Genomic DNA, 24,062 nt, shown 5'->3' on the forward strand with positions numbered 1-24,062 from the left:
CAATGTGGCTTACATTTGCCATAGTGGCGATGGCCATTTCTGGTCAGTAGAATTACAAATGGTATTGCATTCAAGTGCGTTCATACATGAAAGAGGAATACATTATGGTATTGCAAATAGGTTCCTAAGTAATAGATTGGATTGTAACATATGTTGGGTCATCATTTATAGAAAGATCATTTTCGACATTAGGGTAGAAGTGGTAGTGTTTGTACATTAAAAGCAATGAGGCTAACCAGTCGTGTGATAAGGGATCAGTTCTGTCTCATTCATGATCAGTCTTATTGTTTAGTAATTAGGATGGTTGTTTGTGGTATGCCTTCTTGAATAGGTCAGTTTTCAGTAGCCTTCGGAAGCTAGCTAGAACTTGCGTTGTTTTTATGGCCTTTGGTAATGCGTTCCATAGTTGCGTACAGATGTATGAGAAGCTGGTGGCATATGTGGACTTGTATTTTAGTCCTTTACAGTTGGGGTAGTGGAGGTTGAGGAATGTGCGTGCTGATCTTTTTGCTTTCCTAGTAGGTAGGTCTATAAGGTCTGACATGTAGGTCGGGGCTTCCCCGTGTATAATTTTGTGTACCAGGGTGCAGACTTTGAACGCGATTTGTTCTTTTAATGGAAGCCAGTGTAATTTTTCTCTTAGGGGTTTGGCGCTTTCGTATTTGTGGCTACTAATAGACATTTCCACACAATAACAATTACCTTAGCACAATGAGCCCATTTCTAAGGAGTCATGAGTGGAGAACAATTCTATGAAGTATTTGCTAACAGTTTGCACACATGTTTCATTGGAATAATAGCATATATGGGCACACATATATGCCCAATTCCCACCTAAGCAATTATCTGTAAACTAGTGGAACCATGCCTGTTTCCTCAACAATGAAATGGGCCCTAGGAAGGCTGTCATGTAAGCTTTTTTTTTCTCTCTCCCCTGCCCTCCCCTCCATGTCCAGCAATTCTTCCCTCCCCTCCACTCCATGTCCAGTGATTCTCCTCTTCCCTGCCCTCCCATCCATGTCCCGCGATTCTCTCCTCTACTGTCCTCCCATCCCATCCATGTCCATCAATTCTCTGCCCTGCCCTGCCCTCCCCTTCCCTTCCCTTCCCTTCCTCCCTCCCTCCCCTTGATGTCCTGCGATTCTCTCCTCCCCTCGATTTGTACCTGAACGTTCTCTGGCTGGCTGGCGCTGGCTTCCGTTCCATTCGTAACATCCCTCCGGACGTCAGTTCGCCTCCAGCGTTCCCTCTCATTGTTCCACCCTCTGATGTCATTACATCTTGACGCGAGGGAGGTACAGTGAGGGGGAATGGAACGCTGGAGGCTGGCTGACGTCAGGAGATGTTATGAACCCAGGCAACCAGGAGATGTTACGAACCCAGGCAGCCAGAAATGGAACGTTGGAGGTTCAAATTATTATATAGGATATGCAAGTATTTTACAGGTAAGCATACATATAGGTAGAGTCTGGGCAGGGCATGAGCAGGACTCATGTTTATGTGCATAAATTTTAGCATACTATAAGTTATGTGCATATTTCACAGGGTTACAGGAAGAATACTATATACAGCGAAAATTAGGCACCAGAAGGATCCGTGTTGAGCCCCTATGCTTTAAAGGGTGCTCAACCTTTATAGAATAGGGACTCAGCATGCAATTTGTGTCTAACTGTGGGCGCAGGACTTAAGATCTCAGATCTGCACTTAACCCCTAATTAGTGTCAATTAAGTGCCTAATTGATTGTCAATTAAGTACTAATTGATTGTTAGCGGCAATTGAAACAATTACTTTGAGCATGGATCTGATTTTTAGTACTAGGCTCAAAAATTAGGCTCATAAATCTAGCAAATATATGGCAGGGCCTCAAGTTATAAGCATAACTTTTAAGCTCCAAAATTAAGATGAATTTTCAGCTGAAACTTTAAGCGCCTGTTTGGCTGAAAGTAGGGCACAAATTTAAAGGAGTATATACAGAAGCACAAATTTAGGAGCTTTTTTTGAATATCTGAATCTATCCTCCTAATCCTATAATCTTGTGTGCAAAATTGCACATGTAGGTTATAGAATAATGGTAATTACATGTGTAAGTTAATTGATTTATGAGGTGCAAATTGAAACTAACAATTAATTATTGGTGATAATTGACGTTAACTGTCTCTAACTGGCACAAATTTTCAGTTACATTCATAGCTACACTTAGACACTATTCTATAATGTTACCACATAAATGTGAGAGAGTCATGGATATGGGAGGGGCATAGGTGAGGCAGGGGCATGTCAGGCACTTATGCACTAACCTTATATAATGCTGTCAGTTATGTGCATAATTGACAGAATTTAGATAAAAGCATTCATACCAGCCTTTGGATGAACCATGACTGGGATATAGTTATACCAGGCTAAAATCTGTTAAGGAAAGACAGGGTAGGAAGAAAGTGAAGCATTGTAGGACTTATGGGGTAAGAAAGAGGCACTGTGGGTCAATCTGGAAAGAGGGAATATAATACTATACAATATGGGGAACTTTATTCCACATCTTGCCAAAAGGCTTGGTGCAAATTACAAAATGAATTTAATAAAAAATGAACAAGCATCCCTGATAATACAATGATAAAGTTAACAAGAGAAAGCAAAAACATATAAGAAGAAAAAAATTAAGCTTTCAGAAATGTCATAAACAGGACTTTAGTAGTTTCCGGAGGCTTAAGTAGGAAGTTTCCAGTCTTACTATCAAAGCCAAAGAGTTCCAAGATTTAACAGCTTGATACAGGATGAATACGGTAAAAAATCATTTGTACATTGGTGTGATATACAGGCCTCCTTAGCAGACAAAAGATATGGCTAGAGATTTAATTGAAGAAATTTGAAATATAGTTGTGAAAGAGGAAGTATTACTAATAGGTGATTTTAATATGCCAGATTGAGGTATCTCTCTCTTGGGGTCTTCTAGAAGTAGGGAGATCTTAGATTCATTACAGAGTGAACTGTTCCAGCAGTTGGTAATGGAACCCACGTGAGATGGGGCTATACTGGACTTAGTACTTATGAATAGGGAGAGTGTTTCTGATGTTTATCGTTTATTATTCTGATTTACCGCCTCTTTCGAGCATGAATTGAGGCAGTTTACATACAATTGTACAGGTACTTGCACTGTCCCTAATGGGCTTACAACCTAAGTAGTATATTGTGCACGGGGCAATGGAGGGCTAAGTGAGTTGCCCAGGGTCACACGGAGCTGCAGAGGGAATTGAGTCCAGTTTTCCAGGTTCGCAACCCACTGCACTAACCATTAAGCCACACCTGCCATTGGCATGGTATGGTTCAATATTAAGAAGCAAAAGAAAAGCAAACACTGGGCCTTCAGGATTGAGAATAATGAAAACCTTTATTCCAAAAATGGGTCATTTTTGGAATAAAGGTTTTCATTATTCTCAATCCTGAAGGCCCAGTGTTTGCTTTTCTTGTGCTTCTGTTTATATTTGTATGCTGTTACCCTCTCTTTTGTGACTCTGTATGGTTCAATATTAAGACAGGTGTGGAGAGGGTTCATTCAAAAGTGAAAGATCTAGATTTAAAAAAAATATGTTGGCATGGGGGATTACTTCAAGGAGATATTAGCTGGATGAGAGTATCTGTAAGAAATAGGAAAAGAGTGGGCAAAACTGAAAGGAGGTATTTGAAGGGCAATAAACCTTTTTGTGAGGAAAGTACCATATATACTTGAATTTAAACCTATTTAGGTTTATGTTCAAATATACAGTAACTTTCCTTTATCTCTGATGACAGACATTTCTTATTCCACACCCCCTTCAATCCCTGTGGTTACTTGCATTTCCTGCTCCGCCCTCAGCCCCCTGCAGTTGACAGATTTTACTTGCAGGTCCCTCCTCCTTTAGCTGTCACGGACAAAGCTACGTGCTGGGCAAGTGTAAGGCATTGAGCATCTGCGCATGCTCAAGACCCACCCATGCTCCTCCCATGGCCACACCCCCTTTTGAATTGTGCACTATAAGATTTACATGCTGATCTTTGTAGAATAGATTTTAGCAAGATGTGCGTGCAAATCCAAATTGATGCTAATTAATGCCAATAACTGAGTGTTAGGGCCAAATTGTTAGCACTAATTGGCTCATTAGCCCATTTAGTTACTCATCCATCTCTGCTCGATGTGAGATATGTCTAATAAAGTTTGTTCCTGCATGAAGTGACCTTGCTTTATTATGCACCACCACAGAATCCATGTCATCAGGAGCAGGAAGACTCAGGACCAAGACTGAAACTAATGACAACAAAGAAGACTGGGAATCTTTTGTTATGTTATTTGCATACATGGCCCATAATTATGGACAGAGCAGCCTGAGAAGAGTTGTTATTCAGTAAATCTTATGTCTGTTTACTCCCAGGCCATGTCGAGGAATATTACATCTTATGGATAGAGCAGACAATTCTCAAACATAGAATCATCCCTTAAGCAGAAAGGTAAACAATAGGTAGAAGAAATCCTAACCATAAGATCAATCTCTGGAAAAACGTGCTTTGAAAGTGCAAAACCCCTCCACGAAAAACTACACTGGCTCCCAATCAAGGAACGCATTACCTTCAAAATCTGCACAATCGTTCACAAAATCATCTACGGCGAAGCCCCTGCATACATGACAGACCTTATTGACCTACCAACCAGAAACACATCCAAATTAACACAAGCATATCTAAATCTACACTACCCAAGCTGTAAAGGTCTTAAATACAAATCTACCTACGCATCCAGCGTTTCTTACATAAGTACAAAACTGTGGAACGAGTTACCAAATGCTTTGAAAAAGACGCATGACCACCTACACTTCCGGAAAATACTAAAAACCACTCTGTTTAAAAAGGCATACCCCACCAATCCATCTTAAATGCCTGATCTCGGCTACACAAGAAAATCAAAGCACGTAATGAACATAACACAACTCTTCCGCTCTATGATCCCTAATGTGACTTCTGCCACAGGGACTTTATCTTATCACAAACCGCATTGTATTTGTTCACACCAGAGTCGGCAAACGCCTCTCCGGTACTATGTAAGAAGTGGTGTGCTGGAGCCGGCTCGCACCGGCTCGCAAGAGCCGCTTGTTAAATTTTGACAGCTCTTGCGAGCCGGTTGTTGTTGGGGGCGAGCCGGCTCCATTGCGGGAGGTAAGCATGGCAGGAGGGCGCCATCACTGGCCATGCTTACCTCCCCTGCCGCTCCGAAGCATGTACAACCATGTCCTTCGCCCCCCTCCGTCTTTTTTTAATTACCTCCGTCGAAGCGCCGCCATTTAAAGCCCTGCTGCGTGCTGGCTGGCCGTCTCCAGGCTTCCCCAGTTCCCCTGCTTGATTCGGATGATGTTCGTGCCTTAGTCCCGCCTTCATTCTGACGTCATTTCCTTTTTCGCGAAGGCGGGACTAAGGCACGAACATCATCCGAATCAAGCAGGGGAAGCCTGGAGACGGCCAGCCAGCACGCAGCAGGGCTTTAAATGGCGGCGCTTCGACGGAGGTAATTCAAAAAAGACGGAGGGGAGGGTGGGAGCGAAGGAGCGGCAGGGGAGGGAGGATAATCGCTGGATGGGTAGAGGGGGGCAGGGAAGAGACTTGCTGGGCATGGATGGGCAGAGGGGGGCAGGGAAGAGACTTGCTGGGCATGGATGGGCAGAGGGGGGCAGGGGAAAGAATTGCTGGCCATGGATGGGCAGAGGGAGGCAGGGGAGAGATTTGCTGGCCATGGATGGGCAGAGGGGGGCAGGGGAGAGATTTGCTGGGCATGGATGGGCAGAGGGGGGCAGGGGAAAGAATTGCTGGCCATGGATGGGCAGAGGGAGGCAGGGGAGAGATTTGCTGGCCATGGATGGGCAGAGGGGGGCAGGGGAGAGATTTGCTGGCCATGGATGGGCAGAGGGGGGCAGGGGAGAGAACAGCTGGCCATGGATGGGCAGAGGGAGGCAGGGGAGAGAATTGCTGGGCATGGATGGGCAGAGGGAGGCAGGGGAGAGATTTGCTGGCCATGGATGGGCAGGGGAGAGAATTGCTGGGCATGGATGGGCAGAGGGGGGCATGGGAGAGAATTGCTGGGCATGGATGGGCAGAGGGAGGCAGGGGAGAAAACTGCTGGGCATGGATGGGCAGAGGGAGGCAGGGGAGAGAATTGCTGGGCACGGATGGGCAGGGGAGAGAATTGCTGGGCATGGATGGGCAGAGGGGGGCAGGGGAGAGAACTGCTGGCCATGGATGGGCAGAGGGAGGCAGGGGAGAGAATTGCTGGCCATGGATGGGCAGAAGGAGGCAGGGGAGAGATTTGCTGGCCATGGATGGGCAGAGGGAAGCAGGGGAAAGAATTGCTGGGCATGAATGGGCAGAGGAGAGAATTGCTGGGCAGAGGGGACAGGGGAGAGAAGAGAATTGCTGGGTATGGATGGATAGAGAGGGGCAGGGGAGAGAGGAGAGTTTCAGGACATGGATGGCAGGGAGAGCAAGAGAAATTCTGGACATGGATGGAGGGGAGGAAAGGGAGAGAGAAGAAATGCTGGACATGGAGGGAAGATAGAGGAAGGAGATTAGATGAGGGAAAAGGAAGTGAGGAGAGAAACTGCACATGGATGGAGAAAATAGGCAGAAGCTGGATCCACTGTACAGTCAAGTATGCGGAGGACCAGAAATGAAGAAGAAAGGAGGAAAGAAAAGAAATAAATGGAAAGGAAGCCCTGGAAACGGAGTCAAGGGAGCAGATAGAGAGCAGCAGAATCAGATACTGGACCAGCATGATCAGAGAAACAAAGTCACCAGACAACAAAGGTAGAAAAAAAATAATTTTATTTTCATTATAGTGTTTGGAATATGTCCACTTTGAGAATCAGGTGCTGAACGTTAAAAGTTTATGTTTATTTACTTATTTATGGCATTTTATCCCATATTAAACATGAATTAGATTGGAACCTGGGATCATTTAATTTTTTTTCCTGGAGAGAGTAATATGTTGGCCGCTGCCCCCCCCCCCCCCCCCGGGTATAGCCAGCCAGCTCTGCAATTGTTTTTTTGGGGGGGCACAGAGGTGGATGGGGGGCGCAGGGGTGGACAGGGGGCGCCGAGGTGGACGGGGGGGGGGGGGGCGCCGAGGTGGACCGGGGAGAGAGCCTGTTGTTAAAAATTTACCAGCACACCACTGTATGTAAGCCACATTGAGCCTGCAAATAGGTAGGAAAATGTGGGGTACAAATGTAACAAACAAACAAATAAATAAATAAAAGGCAGGGAATTGACAGAGGAGGAGCATAAATCAGGATAAAGAGTGGGACCCGAGGAGGAGTTTACAGTCCTGTATAAGTAGGGAGCCAGAGCAGAGCTGAGTCTTCCTCTGGGAAACTAAATAGAGAAGAGCTGCAGATCAGATTGGTAAAAGACTGTTTTTAACTTTGCTTTGAGTGGAACTTACACGTGGCGGTGGTTGTACCTGACTGTAGAGGCTATGCGTGTAGTGGTAAGTGGGGCAAGCTATTTTATGGCCTCACACTTTGTTTTTCTTATTGTGTATTTTCAATGTTTGTTATGCTATAGGATTCCCCTTGATTGTTTTTTGTTCAAACATTTTTTAACTACCCTTAAATTTGATTCTGGATGAGAGGAAAAGGACTTGGTTTTATAACCCTAAATGCCTTCAAGTGGAGGCATTTAGGAGTGGAGGAGTAGACTAGTGGTTAATGCAGCAGACTTTGATCCTGGGGAACTGGGTTCAATTCCCACTGCAGCTTCTTGTAACTATGGGCAAGTCACTTAACCCTCCATTATCCCAGGTACAAAGTAAGTACCTGTATATATGTAAACCTCTTTGAATGAGGTTGCAAAATACCACAGAAAGGGGGTATATCAACTCCTCTTTCCTTTCTCTTCAAATTGAGCAGGGTTCAATGAATGTTACTGAACCAGAACAAAGACAGTCTTTCTTTTCTTTTGTGTAAGAGACTTCATTCTCCTCTGTTCAAGAGGATCAGTCTGTTTAATGCAGTTTACACAGTAAAATTAATATCATACAGCAATTTGCAATTTAAATACAGTAGCAATACAATCATATACATAATAAATCATCCCCAAAACATTCCTCATTTGGAGAAAAAATGGAAGAAGTCAAGTATCTGCCCCAAAACTTTGCTGATATAGCCAAGGTTTTAGAGCTTCATGATATTGACCCTTCATCTCTATCCTCCCATGTTTCAAACCTCCTCTCTACTGTGGCACCATCCACGTCTGTCAACGAGGCTGTTTCTTCTTACAACAATACTCTATCCTCTGCCTTAGACACTCTTGCACCTTTGATGACCCGCCCTGTAAGGCATACAAAACCCCAACCTTGACTGACTTCTAATATCCGCTACCTACGTTCCTGTATCCGCTCCGCCGAACGCCTCTGGCGGAAATCTCGGGCCCTTGCTGATTTCTTACACTTTAAGTTCATGCTGACCTCCTTCCAATCTGCTCTTTTACGTGCCAAACAGGATTATTATATCCAACTGACCAACTCTCTTGGCTCTAATCCTCGACTTCTCTTCACCACATTGAACTCTCTCCTCAAGGTGCCCCCTCCCCCAACTCCCCCTTCATTATCTCCTCAGACCCTTGCTGAATTCTTTCACAACAAGGTTCAAAAGATAAACCTTGCTTTTTCTACCTCACCACCTCTCCCTCCACTAGTCCGTTCCCCTCTCTCTCCTTCCCCTCATTCCCTTTCCTCCTTTCCTGAAGTTACTATTGAGGAAACTACACTTCTCCTTTCTTCCTCAAAATGTACCACCTGTTCCTCTAATCCCATTCCCACCCACCTTCTTAATGCCATCTCTCCTGCTCTTATTCCTTTTATCTGTCACATTCTCAACCTCTCACTTTCCACTGCGACTGTCCCTGCTGCCTTTAAACATGCTGTGGTCACACCTCTCCTAAGAAGCCTTCACTCGACCCTACTTGTCCCTCTAATTACCGACCCATCTCCCTCCTTCCTTTTCTCTCCAAATTACTTGAGCGTGCTATTCACCGCCGCTGCCTTGATTTTCTCTCCTCACATGCTATTCTTGACCCACTACAATCTGGTTTTCGCCCTCTCCACTCAACCGAAACTGCGCTTACTAAAGTCTCCAATGACCTATTACTGGCTAAATCCAGAGGTCAATATTCCATCCTCATTCTTCTTGATCTTTCCGCTGCTTTTGACACTATCGATCACAGCATACTTCTCGATACCCTGTCCTCACTTGGATTCCAGGGCTCTGTCCTTTCCTGGTTCTCTTCCTACCTCTCCCTCCGCACCTTTAGTGTTCACTCTGGTGGAGCCTCTTCTACTTCTATCCCTCTGCCTGTCGGCGTACCTCAGGGTTCTGTTCTTGGTCCCCTCCTCTTTTCTATCTACACTTCTTCCCTTGGTTCATTAATCTCATCCCATGGCTTTTCCTACCATCTCTATGCTAATGACTCCCAAATCTACCTTTCTACCCTTGATATCTCACCTTGCATCCAAACCAAAGTTTCAGCGTGCTTGTCTGACATTGCTGTCTGGATGTCTCAACGCCACCTGAAATTAAATATGACCAAAACCGAGCTTCTCATTTTCCCCCCCAAACCCACCTCCCCGCTCCCCCCATTTTCTATTTCTGTTGATGGCTCTCTCATTCTCCCTGTCTCCTCAGCTCGAAACCTTGGGGTCATCTTTGACTCTTCTCTCTCCTTCTCTGATCATATCCAGCAGATTGCCAAGACCTGTCGTTTCTTTCTTTATAACATCCGTAAAATCCGCCCCTTTCTTTCCGAGCACTCTACCAAAACCCTCATCCACACCCTTGTCACCTCTCGTTTAGACTACTGCAATCTGCTTCTTGCTGGACTCCCACTTAGTCACCTCTCCCCTCTCCAGTTGGTTCAAAACTCTGCTGCCCGTCTCGTCTTCCGCCAGGGTCGCTTTACTCATACTACCCCTCTCCTCAAGTCGCTTCACTGGCTCCCTATCCGTTTTCGCATCCTGTTCAAACTTCTTCTACTAACCTATAAATGTACTCACTCTGCTGCTCCCCAGTATCTCTCCACACTCGTCCTTCCCTACACCCCTTCCCGTGCACTCCGCTCCATGGATAAATCCTTCTTATCTGTTCCCTTCTCCATTACTGCCAACTCCAGACTTCGCGCCTTCTGTCTCGCTGCACCCTACGCCTGTAATAAACTTCCTGAGCCCCTACGTCTTGCCCCATCCTTGGCCACCTTTAAATCTAGACTGAAAGCCCACCTCTTTAACATTGCTTTTGACTCATAACCACTTGCCTCCACCTACCCTCCTCTGTTCCCTCCCGTTCACATTAATTGATTTGATTTGCTTACTTTATTTATTTTTTGTCTATTAGATTGTAAGCTCTTTGAGCAGGGACTGTCTTTCTTCTATGTTTGTGCAGCGCTGCGTACGCCTTGTAGCGCTATAGAAATGCTAAATAGTAGTAGTAGTAATTTCTGCCCGGTTAAACCCCGCTGAGAAACCTGGCACCAGGGCCACCAAGAGGGGGAGGGGGGGCGGGGGGGGGGCAAGATTGCCCCAGTCCCGGCCTCCAAGGGAGCCCGGTGCCAGGGTCTGTCTCTCTCCTGTTCTTGACAGTCCCTTTTACTACAGGGTTGCCGTGTGGCAACCCGGAACTACTGCCGGCCCAATGCGGGTGCTGGCAGTAGTTCCACCTCCAGTCATGCCATTTCCGGTGCTAGTGGAAATATTGAAAATATATTTCTGCAGGGGACTACCCGGTGATAATCAGGCAGCATTGTGTGCTGCCTGGTTACCGCGGGAGCCCTTACTGCCACCTCAATGGGCCCCTGGCTTGCGGCAAAAAGGCCACCATTGCTAGCCCAGGGCCCCCTTTACCACAGCTTAGTAAAAAGGCCCCTAAATTTGCTAAAGAAAGAAATGGTCCTAGCTGGTGAATCATCTTTAACTGATGAATACAAGAATGCACAACAGAGCTAATTTGTTTGTTTGTTTGTTTGTTTGTTTTAATTCTTTATTGTACATAAGTGTTATACAGAAAAGTACAGGACTGGAATATCAGAAATAAATCAAATACAGAAAATAATAATCTAAAGAAAATCAACTAGTCCATGTCTAGAAAGGAAGCAATTACGTAAAACGAAGGAAATAAACACAAAGAAATAAACTGGATCAAAACCCCCCAATAAAGTAGTAACCCACCCCCCCCCCCCCCCCACACACACACACACAAAGAAAGCTAGACATTATTTCTCATGCCCAACAAGAAAGTGCTCCCATTGTAATGAATCCCAAAAGATAAATTAATTGCCTTGGTAAGTAATCAAACACAAGGATATTTCAGGAAAAAAAGAGGCTCCCAGAGCAACCACCCTAGACTTAAAGGCCAAAAAGGCCTTATACCTGAGCTTTGTTGCCCTAGAAACATCTGGGAAAACATATATCCTATCACCACAGAAAAGGTATCCTTCTTCTGAAAATATTGTTTCATTACCAAGGCTTTATCTTTTCCTCTTCTAAAAGTCACCAACAAAGTGGATCTAGAAGAAATTATAATAGAGTTAATTTGTGATGAGAATTTCAATGTTGCATCCAAATAAACTCCCAGAGCAACAGTCCACAGAAATTAGTGGGTAACCTACAAGGTCATGATTCATGATGCGGTGTTGCTGGTGGAATGCCAGCAACTAGTTGAACTAGTTGAATTGTAACTTCTACACAACCTTGGTATGAGATATAGAAGGGAGAAGCTGCACCCAAAGAGTTTTATGGGCAAATGTTTACTTAGTCGAGGAGGCCAACCCCAATGAGCAGCATAGCATGCCTATCTGAAGGATGCAGACTCTTGCAGTGGACCAGGCTGCTTGGCAAGAACAATTGCTAAAGAGCATGAATCAGATCTGTAAAAAGTTGGAACAGCTGATTGAAGATTAAAGGATCCAAAGCTGGAGTTTCCAAGCAGCAAGCTGGCTATCAGCATCATATTGTCATGGGGTGTGTAAGAAAGAGGAACGTCCACAGGTAGATTTCCACTTGCACACTACTAGCCCTACTTCAGAAACCAGAGGTCCTTTGCAAAGAAGAGGGACACAAGAAGAGAGAATATTCACATTTACCTGCTACCCCGATAGGTAGCTCTGACTGCAGCCATACTTTAGACTCTCAGGGGGTATTTTACTAAAGCTTAGCTTGAGTTATCTGTAGAAGGGCCCATTTTATTCCTATGAGCCCTGCTGCAAATAACTCAAGCTAAGCTTTAGTAAAAGACCCTCTCAATGATATTATCCAGAAAATACCACTGAAAATCCTGCAAACCATATGATCTGGGGCTGGAGTCTGGGTAGAACCAGAATTTATCTGGGGACCAGTGCTGAATATTCCCAGTGTCCGGATTATGCCTGCAGCCACCACTAAACTGGATATTCAGTGCTGATATCCATATACTGTATCAGCTGGCGTTGAATATTCAGGTATGCCTTTAAAGGTTGTGACTGTCGTTTCAAAGAAACTGTGACTGAAGAGTTTAAATATTGACCTGTAAGGAAACAAATGACCCCTGAACAGGACAGGCCAAAGGAAAAAGGAACCATTCTGAGTCCAGTCATAAAATTGCCCTCTATCATCCACTATATAATGAAAAAAAAGGAACCAATATAAAGCTGCCATTTACCATCAATGGAATGTTGACAGAAGCTATTGTGGTCAATGGAGCAGAGATCACAATTGTCTTGGACGACTGCCAGATTCTCCAGTCAGAAGACATCAACATTCAGCCTGTGACTAGAATGAAGTATGCTGATAAAATGGAGTCCTAAGTTCCCATGTCTGCTACCTGACACCGAGAGGCCAAACAACAGCAAGAAAAATTACTAAAGCCTAACCTGTTTGAAAAGGCATACCCTACCGATCCACCCTAAATGCCTGATCTTTGCAACACAACAAAAGTAAAGTACGTAATGGACATAACACAACTCTCCCGCTGACTGTTCCACATGAACTTTATATTACCATAACATCACTTTGTATTTGTTCACACTGGCGAACGCCTCTCCGGCACTATGTAAGCCACATTGAGCCTGCAAATAGGTGGGAAAATGTGGGATACAAATGTAACAAATAAATAAAATGCTTAAGGATCTTGCTAATAATTTTCCAAGTCCAGTAAAGTGGTATCATGACTCTTTCTCCCTACTTGGAAGAATAGATCACTGTTTCAAGAGAGTCCCTGACAATCGATTGGCAGGATCAGTTGGTGTACATTTTGCTGCAGCACTAGGATGGATTTGCTGCCACTGATTGTGACTTACAAAGATACTCAGAGGTGGTATATTGTTTCAATGTTGGTGGAGCAAAACCCATCTGGCAGGCTGTCCACAAGACACCAATAAGATTCTGAGACGAAAAAAGCAACACCTTACAAATATGCTGGAAGGGAGAATAGTTACCATAAGAACTGCCATACTTAATTGCAAAAAAAGTCACCCAGATACAAAATAAAAGGACTTAGAAAATTCAAGAGGCATGGTTTGATTCCTAAGGAAGGACTGAAATGAAGGTGCTTTGTTGAGTAGACCCACGCCAACATAATCAAAGCCAAGTCATTGTAAACTATAGCATCGTGAAAGTGGATAACTGATACGAATGTATATATGTTAATTAAAAATATTGAAATATACTAACAAGCAAATAGCATTATAAAAAAGAAAAAAATAATAAATGGTGGAGATTGGAGGGTTTTTAAAGGCTGATGAAGAAGCCCGCTCGGTATAAAAATAACTCACAGAAGTAATCATTGAACCGAGCATCTGAAGCCTTTTTCCTCCATTAGAAGAAAAATCTCTCCACACGTAGAGAATTATATATTGCAACTTAATTTGAGGATAGATCTGGAAGAGACTCTTTTCAAAGTTGCAGCCATTTAGAGAGTACAAGTCCTTTAGATATAGTCAAGAAGTATAGTATGGATATTCCTGGTACCATCAGAAGCTTTTGCTCCAATTGTTCAGGCCTCTTATTAGGTTTTAAAGGGAATGGAGGCTGTACAGGTTCCTTTACAAACTGGTCAGCCTAATCTTGATCTCACAGAATTTTTGGAGTCCTCCTTGGAAATTGTGACTCAGAGAACAACTATCATTAATTGTCACCTTTGTGTTAGAAATGGACTGCAACAATATATTGCATCTTTACTTCAGACATGTTAATGACCTGTTTTTTTGGATGTGAAGTGTGGATTTTTCCTGATCTTTCTAGAATTTCACATAAGAGACACCAAGAATTATTGGCAGTCTGCCCCAGAGTTGTGGCTCTAGGGGCACATTTTGTATTGAAATTTCCCTGCCAGTGTACGATATTGTTTTAGAATAAGTCTTACATGTTTTTCGATCCAAAACAGTTTTTGGACTTTTGGTAGCTAGGGAAGAGGTTTGAGTTCTAGTTTGAATTGCAGGGAAGGGTAATGTCATATTTTCTGACTTGGTTTTCTTTATTGAATCTTGGAATCCATATTACCTTAAGTGTGGATGAACGTTAATGATTATATTGCCTATAACTTTTTTTTCTATGTATGAATTATTTCTAAGTTCCTTATCATGGGTTATTGAAGTGATGTAATAATATATTTCTAAAATATTAAATATAATTAAAAAATACTCATATTTTACCTTAATGATGTCATCCTCAGCTGAGGGTCAGACCTGGAGAGCCCAGCTGAAGTTTTAGAGCACCTGCAGATCAGCAGTCTCTAGGTAGGCCCAAGAAGTGACTGTACATATATACTTAGACCAGGCAGAAAGAAGGGCTACACATTTACCATGACACAGTCCTGGTTGGACACCTGGAAGAAGACTAGGCTCTGGATCATGTCCACAGAGGTTATTACTTGTATGGACTCAGAGAAGTGCAGAATTATGTTCAGTGTTGCCAGCTTTGGAAGCAACGGAAGACATCTGGACTCAAGTGATAAGGCCAAGCTTCCAGGACTACCAGACTGAAGCACCTAAGGATTGGCCGTTTCAGAGGTAGAAAAAATTAATTCTAGTTGTCATAGATCAGTTCACTCACTGAGTGGAGGCTTATCTGCTGTCCAATACTCTGCAGATACAGTTGAAGAGTGCCTTGGACTTCATTGCCAAGTTTGGAGCCCCTCTGGAATTATGTACAAATCAGGGTGGAAACTAAAGGGCCCAATTACAACCTGACCTACACCTTACCAACTAGCTTGAAATGGGCAACTGAAAAGGTTCAAGAGGACCTTGCTACAGATTGTTATGTTGACCAAGGCCAAAAGAATTGGGACTGACGCTTGCCACTATTGACAGCTGCCTATCAGAGTGCACCCCATTCTGCTATTGGATATATTCCAAGCAAGTTAATACTAAGATGAGAGGTCTACGACCCACATGACATTCAAATGGGAGTGGCTACAGTAAATTGGGTGGCTACAGAGACACTTGAATTTGTCTAGTATCTTCATTCGTATGTGGGAGATAAGCTTAAAAAATGCTCTACTACAACAGAAGCAAGTATCCAGCCTGTGTTAGAAGGAATTTTCCTTCTAGGTCTAGGTGATATGATTTATTTTTGAGACTTTTCCAAAAAGAAGGACTATTTTCCAAAGCTTCAAGACCCTACTTAGTTGAACCAATGAATGGGCTGGTATTTGATAACATAAAGGCAGTAGGAAGAAGAAGGTCTATCACCATGAATGATTACTCTAATTCACAGGAAACAGCATTTTGGTTTGGCTGTGGTAAGTTCAACATGGATTGGAGTGGACTGTGCCAAGTCTGAATATTTCAGCATAGAGGAAAAAGCCCCAACAGCTGGGACTGCAGAACCAGGTGCTGAAGAAGCTGACTCACATTGACAGTTTGGCAGTGCCACATGAGCCTAAGATCTCAGGAGGACCAGGCCCCACAAATCAGGACCATCCACTTGGTACCATGTGCCTTCCCATTACCTACCCACTCTCTTTTGGGACTTACCTCTGTTTAGTGTTGCTTAGATGGGGTAGAATTATTCATGGATATCACAAAACAGAACTTCATAAGGATAATTAGAGAATACAGAGAACTAAGATGAACAGACAATAAATTTGGTGATTTGCTAGTTTAAACTTAATTAGTGGGGGCCAGGAATAAATGTGGTCACAAAGTGAACAGGAGTTAGACGGGAAGAACAACTACTACTACTATTAAACATTTCTATAGCGCTACTAGACTTACGCAGCGCTGTACAAATTAACATGAAAAGACAGTCCCTGCTCAACAGAGCTTAGAATCTAAATTGGACAGACGAACAAACAGCTAGGGGTGGGGAAATTGCAGTGGTACGGGTGATAAGTGAGGGTGTTGAGTAAGAGAGTCATGGTTAGGAGTCGAAAAGTGGAGTTTAGGGAGACAGGAACAAAGCCAGCACAGAGCTTCAAGAAGCAGCTCCGTGGAGTATGCTTCACCAATAAGGATCCAGGGTTGCAGAGCTAGCACGTGCTTACCGCAAGCTAAAATGGCTTACTCTGGAATTCTCTGAGGCATCCTGTGGTAAATTGGCAAACTATGTACTCAAAAAATATTTTTTACTTTTCTGCAGGGGGGGGGGGGTGTCCTGTGGATGGAGAGTGGGCATTGTAACATGAATCAGTGCAGCTACATTACCACACGCTAACAGATTATTGCAGGATTAGTGCGTGAGCCCTTATCACCAATTTTAATAGGCTCATGCTAATAGCAAAATTAGTGCATGGCCATTAATTCTGAAAACAGGAAAATCAGCCATTTTCCAGCTGCGGTAAAAATGGCCTTAGCATCTGCTCCTCTCTTCCCCCCCCCCCCCCCCCCCCCCCCCCCCCCCCCCGCCCAGCATCTGCTCCTCTCCCCCCCCCCCCCAGCATCTGCTCTTTTCTCCTTTCCCAGTCTACTTCCAAGCCATCGCCAGCAGTGATTCCAGTAAGCAACCTGCACCAGACTTGCAGGCTTTCTCTCTACCTTGTCCCCGCCAGTGAAGAAACAGGAACTGACATCATCGAGGGTGGGATGTGGTAGAGAGAAGCCTGCAGGGCTGGCACAGGTTGCTTACAGGAATCGCTGCCAGCAATGGCTCAAAGGTAAATGGGGGCAGGGGGGTTGAGAGAGACAGACAGGTAGCTTCCAGAGAGAGCAGTGAGGCACTGCCAATGAGGTGCTGTGGGTGTTAGGCAAGAATAATGGAGGAAAAGTCCATAGTCTGCTTTTGAGACAGAGATGGGATGGGAAGCAACTGCTTGCCCTGTGATTTGTAGTGTGGAGTGTTGCCACGATTTGGGTTTCTGCCAGGTATTTGTGACCTCGCTTGGCCACTGTTTGAAACACAGGATACTGGGCTAGATGGGCCATTGGTCTGACCCAGTATGGCTACTCTTATGTTCTTATGGGTGGGCCTGTGCCCACCCAGCACCACCCATAGCTACACCACTGCTTCTACCATATGCCTTTCACAGCATTACTGCACAGCGCTCTAATATCTACATTGGGTCCTTAACAGCCTGTTTAACCTTCCTACACAAATCCCTTGGTGTCAACCATGATACCATTTCAGCACTTACAAATTTAAGCCAGAAACTGTACAGCAGCTGCAGGTTTGGGAAGCAGGATACTTTGTACATAATTGGTGTTTTTCATTAATTTCCCTTACAGAAACAACAAAAGAATGAACAGCAAATATACATAGAGAGGTGATAATACAGACTGACACTCAGATAAGAAATAATGAGAATAATAATCTAACATGAAAGCCTAATGACCTAGTGTGATGCTGACAGACCCTTTTAAACAAGGGTAGCAGATTTTCTACTTAGCAGTCAGAACTGTTCCAGAACAACAATACAAAAGTGCTGTAGAGTAGAATCCTGCGCTAGTTTGATTAAATTTTTTTTGAAAGGATGTGTGTCTGCATCGTAAGCTGTTACCAGGGCACAGTCCAAATATTTATTTTTCTGTTGACTCACTGTACATCTGGTTAGTTCGGTTCTCAACTGTTTTTTTTTCCTCAGTTGGGGCATAAGTCTTAAACATGAAGCATGACTTCCCCCTGTTGTGCAAAGTGTTTTCTGTTCTGAAATGTTTCTGATCTGAAAAAGGGTTACCTTTGAAAACTAATCAAAAAATGTATTATGTTAGTCCAATAAAAAAGGTATCATCTTATTTTCTGTTCTATGTTTTCTTTTATTTCTATTTATTATCTTTAAAAGTACATAAGTACATATACTGGGACAGACCAGAGGTCCATCAAGCCAAGCATCCTGTTTCCAACAGTGGCCAATCCAGGTCACGAATACCTGGCAAGATCCCAAAAGAGTACAAAACATTTTATACTGCTTATCCCAGAAATAGTGGATTTTCCTCAAGTCCAATTTAATAATGGTCTATGGACTTTTCCTTTAGGAAGCCGTCCAAACCTTTTTTAAACTCTGCTAAGCTAACCACCTTTACCACATTCTCTGGCAACGAATTCCAGAGTTTAATTACACATTGAGTGAAAAAAAAGTTTCTCTGATTAATTTAAGTAGAGGAGTGTGGTAGCCGTGTTAGTCCACTCTTAAGGTTATCAATAGAAATCAAACAAAATAAAACATGGAAAAGAAAATAAGATGATACCTTTTTTATTGGACATAACTTAATACATTTCTTGATTAGCTTTTGAAGGTCGCCCTTCTTCCTCAGATCGGAAATAAGCAAATGTGCTAGCTGACAGTGTATATAAGTGAAAACATTCAAGCATTACTATGACAGTCTGACAGGGTGGGAGGATGGGGGTGGGTAGGAGGTATGCATGGGGACATTAAAGCATATCATTGATATTCTAACAGGATGGGTGTGGATAGGTGAGGGGAGGGTGATCAACAGAGACATACAGCTTTATGGTTTATAATGGGCTAGGAACCCCAGATCCTTGTTAAGTCCTTTCTGTTGAGTGTTAAAATATTCAATCATTCTGACTTCAAAGGTCTTACGTTCTTGTATGGTTTTAAAGTTACCTTTCAGGATTCTCACTGTGAAGTCACTGGTACAGTGTCCTGGTCCTGTAAAATGTTGACCAACAGGCGTGGGAACCCTACTGGCACCAGTATTGTTCATGTGATGTCTATGTAAATTGAATCTTGTCTTAAGCATCTGGCCTGTTTCTCCAATATAGCATCCTTCGTTACATTTTTTATATATCATTCAGTGTAAAAATTGTAACGAAGGATGCTATATTGGAGAAACAGGCCAGATGTTTTTGATCAGCATCCACGCCTGATGTAAATTTTTGACCCTTGCAGCTTCTCCTCTAAGTTTTTGTTTTCACCGTTCTTCTCATTTTATCATAGTTTCCCTTTTTAAAGTTAAACGCTAACGTATTTGATTTCCTATGTATACTTACTTCAAAGCTAATATCAAATCCGATCATATTATGATCACTGTTATCAAGTGGCCCAAGCACCATTACCTCCAGCACCAGATCACGTGCTCCACTAAGGACTAGATCTAGAATTTTTCCTTCTCTCGTCTGCTCCTGTACCAGCTGCTCCATAAAGCAGTCCTTGATTTCGTCAAGGACTTTTACCTCCCTAGCATGCCCTGATGTTACATTTACCCAGTCAATATCGAGGTAATTGAAATCACCCATTATTATTGTGCTGCCTAGTTTGTTTGCGTCCCTAATTTCCTTTAACATTTCTGCATCCGTCTGTTCGTCCTGGCCAGGCAGACGGTAGTACGTCCCCAACACCACCCCCTACAGCTGTGGAGGAATGTGTGCAGCTTAACCTTTTTTCTCACAGGAAAGAAAATAGGCATTGTAGCCTTCAGAATTTTCCTTTCAAAAGGATCTGTTTTTTTCACAACACGAGGCAGCAGGCAGCAGACGCAAACCTGCTTTAAGATAACTTTCACAAGAAACCATGGGGGGGGGGGGGGGGGTCTGACCCGTCAGGCTTTCAATACATGCTGACTTTTGCTGTTTGCAACTTTGGCTTCTCTTCTGAAAGGTGAACTCCTCCCCTCCTCTCAGCTTTTCAGCAAGCACACTGTTCTTTGTTTGTGTGAGATCAACTGGCCTGCAGTCTCACTCAAACCTTCTCCTTTTTAATTATGTAGGATCAAAGCCTGGCAATGTAGATCAGTGGCAACAACAAACAGGCAGAGAAAAAAATCTCAGACCCATACATTTTACGCTGTTTGCAAGTTTGGTTGTTTTAAAAAAGGTGCTGGTTAATATTATACTGTACCCTACCTCTCCTCACCAAACGTGTGTACCCAGTGGTGTGCTGGTAAATTTTTAACAACAGGCTCTCTCCCCGGTCCACCTCGGCGCCCCCCCCCCCCATCCACCCCTGCGCCCCCCATCCACCTCTGTGCCCCCCCAAAAAAACAATTGCAGAGCTGGCTATACCCAGGGGGGGGCGGGGGCAGCGGCCAACACATTACTCTCTCCAGGAAAAAAAATTAAATGATCCCAGGTTCCAATCTAATTCATGTTTAATATGGAATAAAATGCCATAAATAAGTAAATAAACATAAACTTTTAACGTTCAGCACCTGATTCTCAAAGTGGACATATTCCAAACACTATAATGAAAATAAAATTATTTTTTTTCTACCTTTGTTGTCTGGTGACTTTGTTTCTCTGATCATGCTGGTCCAGTATCTGATTCTGCTGCTCTCTATCTGCTCCCTTGACTCCGTTTCCAGGGCTTCCTTTCCATTTATTTCTTTTCTTCCTCCTTTCTTCTTCATTTCTGGTCCTCCGCATACTTGACTGTACAGTGGATCCAGCTTCTGCCTATTTTCTCCATCCATGTGCAGTTTCTCTCCTCACTTCCTTTTCCCTCATCTAATCTCCTTCCTCTATCTTCCCTCCATGTCCAGCATTTCTTCTCTCTCCCTTTCCTCCCCTCCATCCATGTCCAGAATTTCTCTTGCTCTCCCTGCCATCCATGTCCTGAAACTCTCCTCTCTCCCCTGCCCCTCTCTATCCATCCATACCCAGCAATTCTCTTCTCTCCCCTGCCCCCTCTGCCCAGCAATTCTCTCCTCTGCCCATTCATGCCCAGCAATTCTCTCCCCTGCTTCCCTCTGCCCATCCATGGCCAGCAAATCTCTCCCCTGCCTCCTTCTGCCCATCCATGGCCAGCAATTCTCTCCCCTGCCTCCCTCTGCCCATCCATGGCCAGCAGTTCTCTCCCCTGCCCCCCTCTGCCCATCCATGCCCAGCAATTCTCTCCCCTGCCCATCCGTGCCCAGCAATTCTCTCCCCTGCCTCCCTCTGCCCATCCATGCCCAGCAGTTTTCTCCCCTGCCTCCCTCTGCCCATCCATGCCCAGCAATTCTCTCCCATGCCTCCCTCTGCCCATCCATGCCCAGCAATTCTCTCCCCTGCCCATCCATGGCCAGCAAATCTCTCCCCTGCCTCCCTCTGCCCATCCATGCCCAGCAATTCTCTCCCCTGCCTCCCTCTGCCCATCCATGGCCAGCTGTTCTCTCCCCTGCCCCCCTCTGCCCATCCATGGCCAGCAAATCTCTCCCCTGCCCCCCTCTGCCCATCCATGGCCAGCAAATCTCTCCCCTGCCTCCCTCTGCCCATCCATGGCCAGCAATTATTTCCCCTGCCCCCTCTGCCCATCCATGCCCAGCAAATCTCTCCCCTGCCCCCCTCTGCCCATCCATGGCCAGCAAATCTCTCCCCTGCGTCCCTCTGCCCATCCATGGCCAGCAATTCTTTCCCCTGCCCCCCTCTGCCCATCCATGCCCAGCAAGTCTCTTCCCTGCCCCCCTCTGCCCATCCATGCCCAGCAAGTCTCTTCCCTGCCCCCCTCTACCCATCCAGCGATTATCCTCCCTCCCCTGCCGCTCCTTCGCTCCCACCCTCCCCTCCGTCTTTTTTGAATTACCTCCGTCGAAGCGCCACCATTTAAAGCCCTGCTGCGTGCTGGCTGGCCGTCTCCAGGCTTCCCCTGCTTGATTCGGATGATGTTCGTGCCTTAGTCCCGCCTTCGCGAAAAAGGAAATGACGTCAGAATGAAGGCGGGACTAAGGCACGAACATGATCTGAATCAAGCAGGGGAACTGGGGAAGCCTGGAGACGGCCAGCCAGCACGCAGCAGGGCTTTAAATGGCGGCGCTTCGACGGAGGTAATTCAAAAAAGACGGAGGGGGGCGAAGGACATGGTTGTACATGCTTCGGAGCAGCAGGGGAGGTAAGCATGGCCAGTGATGGCGCCCTCCTGCCATGCTTACCTCCCGCAATGGAGCCGGCTCGCCCCCAACAACAACCGGCTCGCAAGAGCTGTCAAAATTTAACAAGCGGCTCTTGCGAGCCGGTGCGAGCCGGCTCCAGCACACCACTGCGTGTACCCCTGCCCCTCCTCTACACCTGACAAAGCTAGGGAAGATCATGTAAATGAATGAACACAAATATTTTATCGACAGGGAAAATAACAGATAAGCTAAGTTTTTTCTTTTTAAATGAAAATAGTTCCAGAACAATGCTTTATTAGGAAGCATACATTAAAAAAAAAAAAAAAAAAAAGCTTGGCAAGGTAATATGAAACATGTAGTCCAGGAGAATGCTTTATACAGGGTATGTTTTGCTCTAACAGTCAAAATAAAGAAAAACAGAAACAGCTGTTTTATTCCACTGTTTGCAAGTTTGGCTGCTTTTAAATACCTGGTGGTAAAAGGCATTGCCCTTCAACACTGGTAAAAAGAAAAAAAAGAAATAGTAATGAAAATAGTGGCAGAACAATGATTTATTTAGCTTTCTCAGTATTCCAGCTGCTAGGCTGGTTACTTGGTGAAAGGGAAAGGAGTTGAGATTTGATATAACGCTTTTATGTGGTTACAATCAAAGTGGTTTACATATTATACACAGGTAATTTTTTCCTCTCCGTGAGTGTTAGGCCACTGTATATAGAGAGGTGCAATGTGCAGCTAATCATATACCTCCTCCCCACTCCCCTTATATGACTCCCCCACCCTACAGCACTAGTATCAATAAACTTCTGTAAACTCTCATTATAATGGGGATTATACAGTACATGAGAGAACTCTCCATTGTAACAGAGGGGAGGGTTCTGAGTTGTGGGTGGTAAAGGATCTAGCCCAAGGGGGTGGGTTCCTGGGTAAGTTGCAGAGGGAAATTTTTCTAGTTGTTGAATGGCAGTAGGGGAGGAGTTAGGAGTTAATAAATAATGTTATTGGGGTTTGCACAAGATTTTTGGTTGCCTATACCCTCACTGGGACTGGTTTCCTGGATGGGTTCAAGAAACTAAGACTGACTAAAGATGGAGGTTTCTACCAATAAAGCATTAACTGTGAGAAGGAGGAGTGCTCCAGGACATAGGGGATCCCAGCCTGGGAGTAGGAACAGTGAAGAGCTGTTCGGACCCAAAGGCGATGACCCAGTGAGGTACTCTTTTGGGAGAGTGTTGGCAGACACAGAGGTCCGATCCAAAGGAAGATCTGCTTGCAGGCACAGCCTTAGGTTGTTACACCCAGAAGGGATGGGTGTGGACAAGAGGAGCTGTAAATATGAACATATTGTATTTGTAGGATTATAAACTGCATTTAAGAAGATACACCATATCCCTAAGTTTTGCTTTGGATTTATAGTTTGCATCTGATATCAAGTTGGATTATAAATTGTTGGGAAAAGGATTTGAACTGCGTGTTGTAGAATATTCAGTAAAGTTTGATTATTTTGTGTAACTCTCTGGACTGGAGTTCTTTCTTTGAGTGAGAGTGGAACCTAGTTACTCTTAGACAGGTAAAGGAAAGAGAACAGAGTAAAGAGAACTGAAGCCCGCTGGAACCCTACGGCCTTCCAAATTTTATCTGGCCCCAAGTTACACCCAGCTCAGTGTGTGTGTGACTAATAAAGCTGCAGTGCTTTTATTGAACATTGAAAGTTTCTTTGTGGCCCTGGTCTCGGGTGCCCCTGACCCATGACAAGCTAGCTGGTGCCCAGACTGTGCGTGTGGTAAGATCAGGGTTACACTTGGAAACTTAGATAAGTGAGTTA

At 44.4% G+C, this 24,062-nt stretch overlaps 1 protein-coding gene across 2 annotated transcripts in view; it reads left to right on the forward strand.

Moving 5' to 3' along the window:
• CUBN (cubilin) overlaps window positions 1–24,062 on the forward strand; it is a 697,556-nt gene that overhangs the window by 638,370 nt on the left and 35,124 nt on the right. The window lies entirely within an intron of this gene.

This window comes from Microcaecilia unicolor, chromosome 1 (genome assembly GCF_901765095.1).
Source record: "Microcaecilia unicolor chromosome 1, aMicUni1.1, whole genome shotgun sequence".
Lineage (NCBI taxonomy): Eukaryota > Metazoa > Chordata > Amphibia > Gymnophiona > Siphonopidae > Microcaecilia > Microcaecilia unicolor.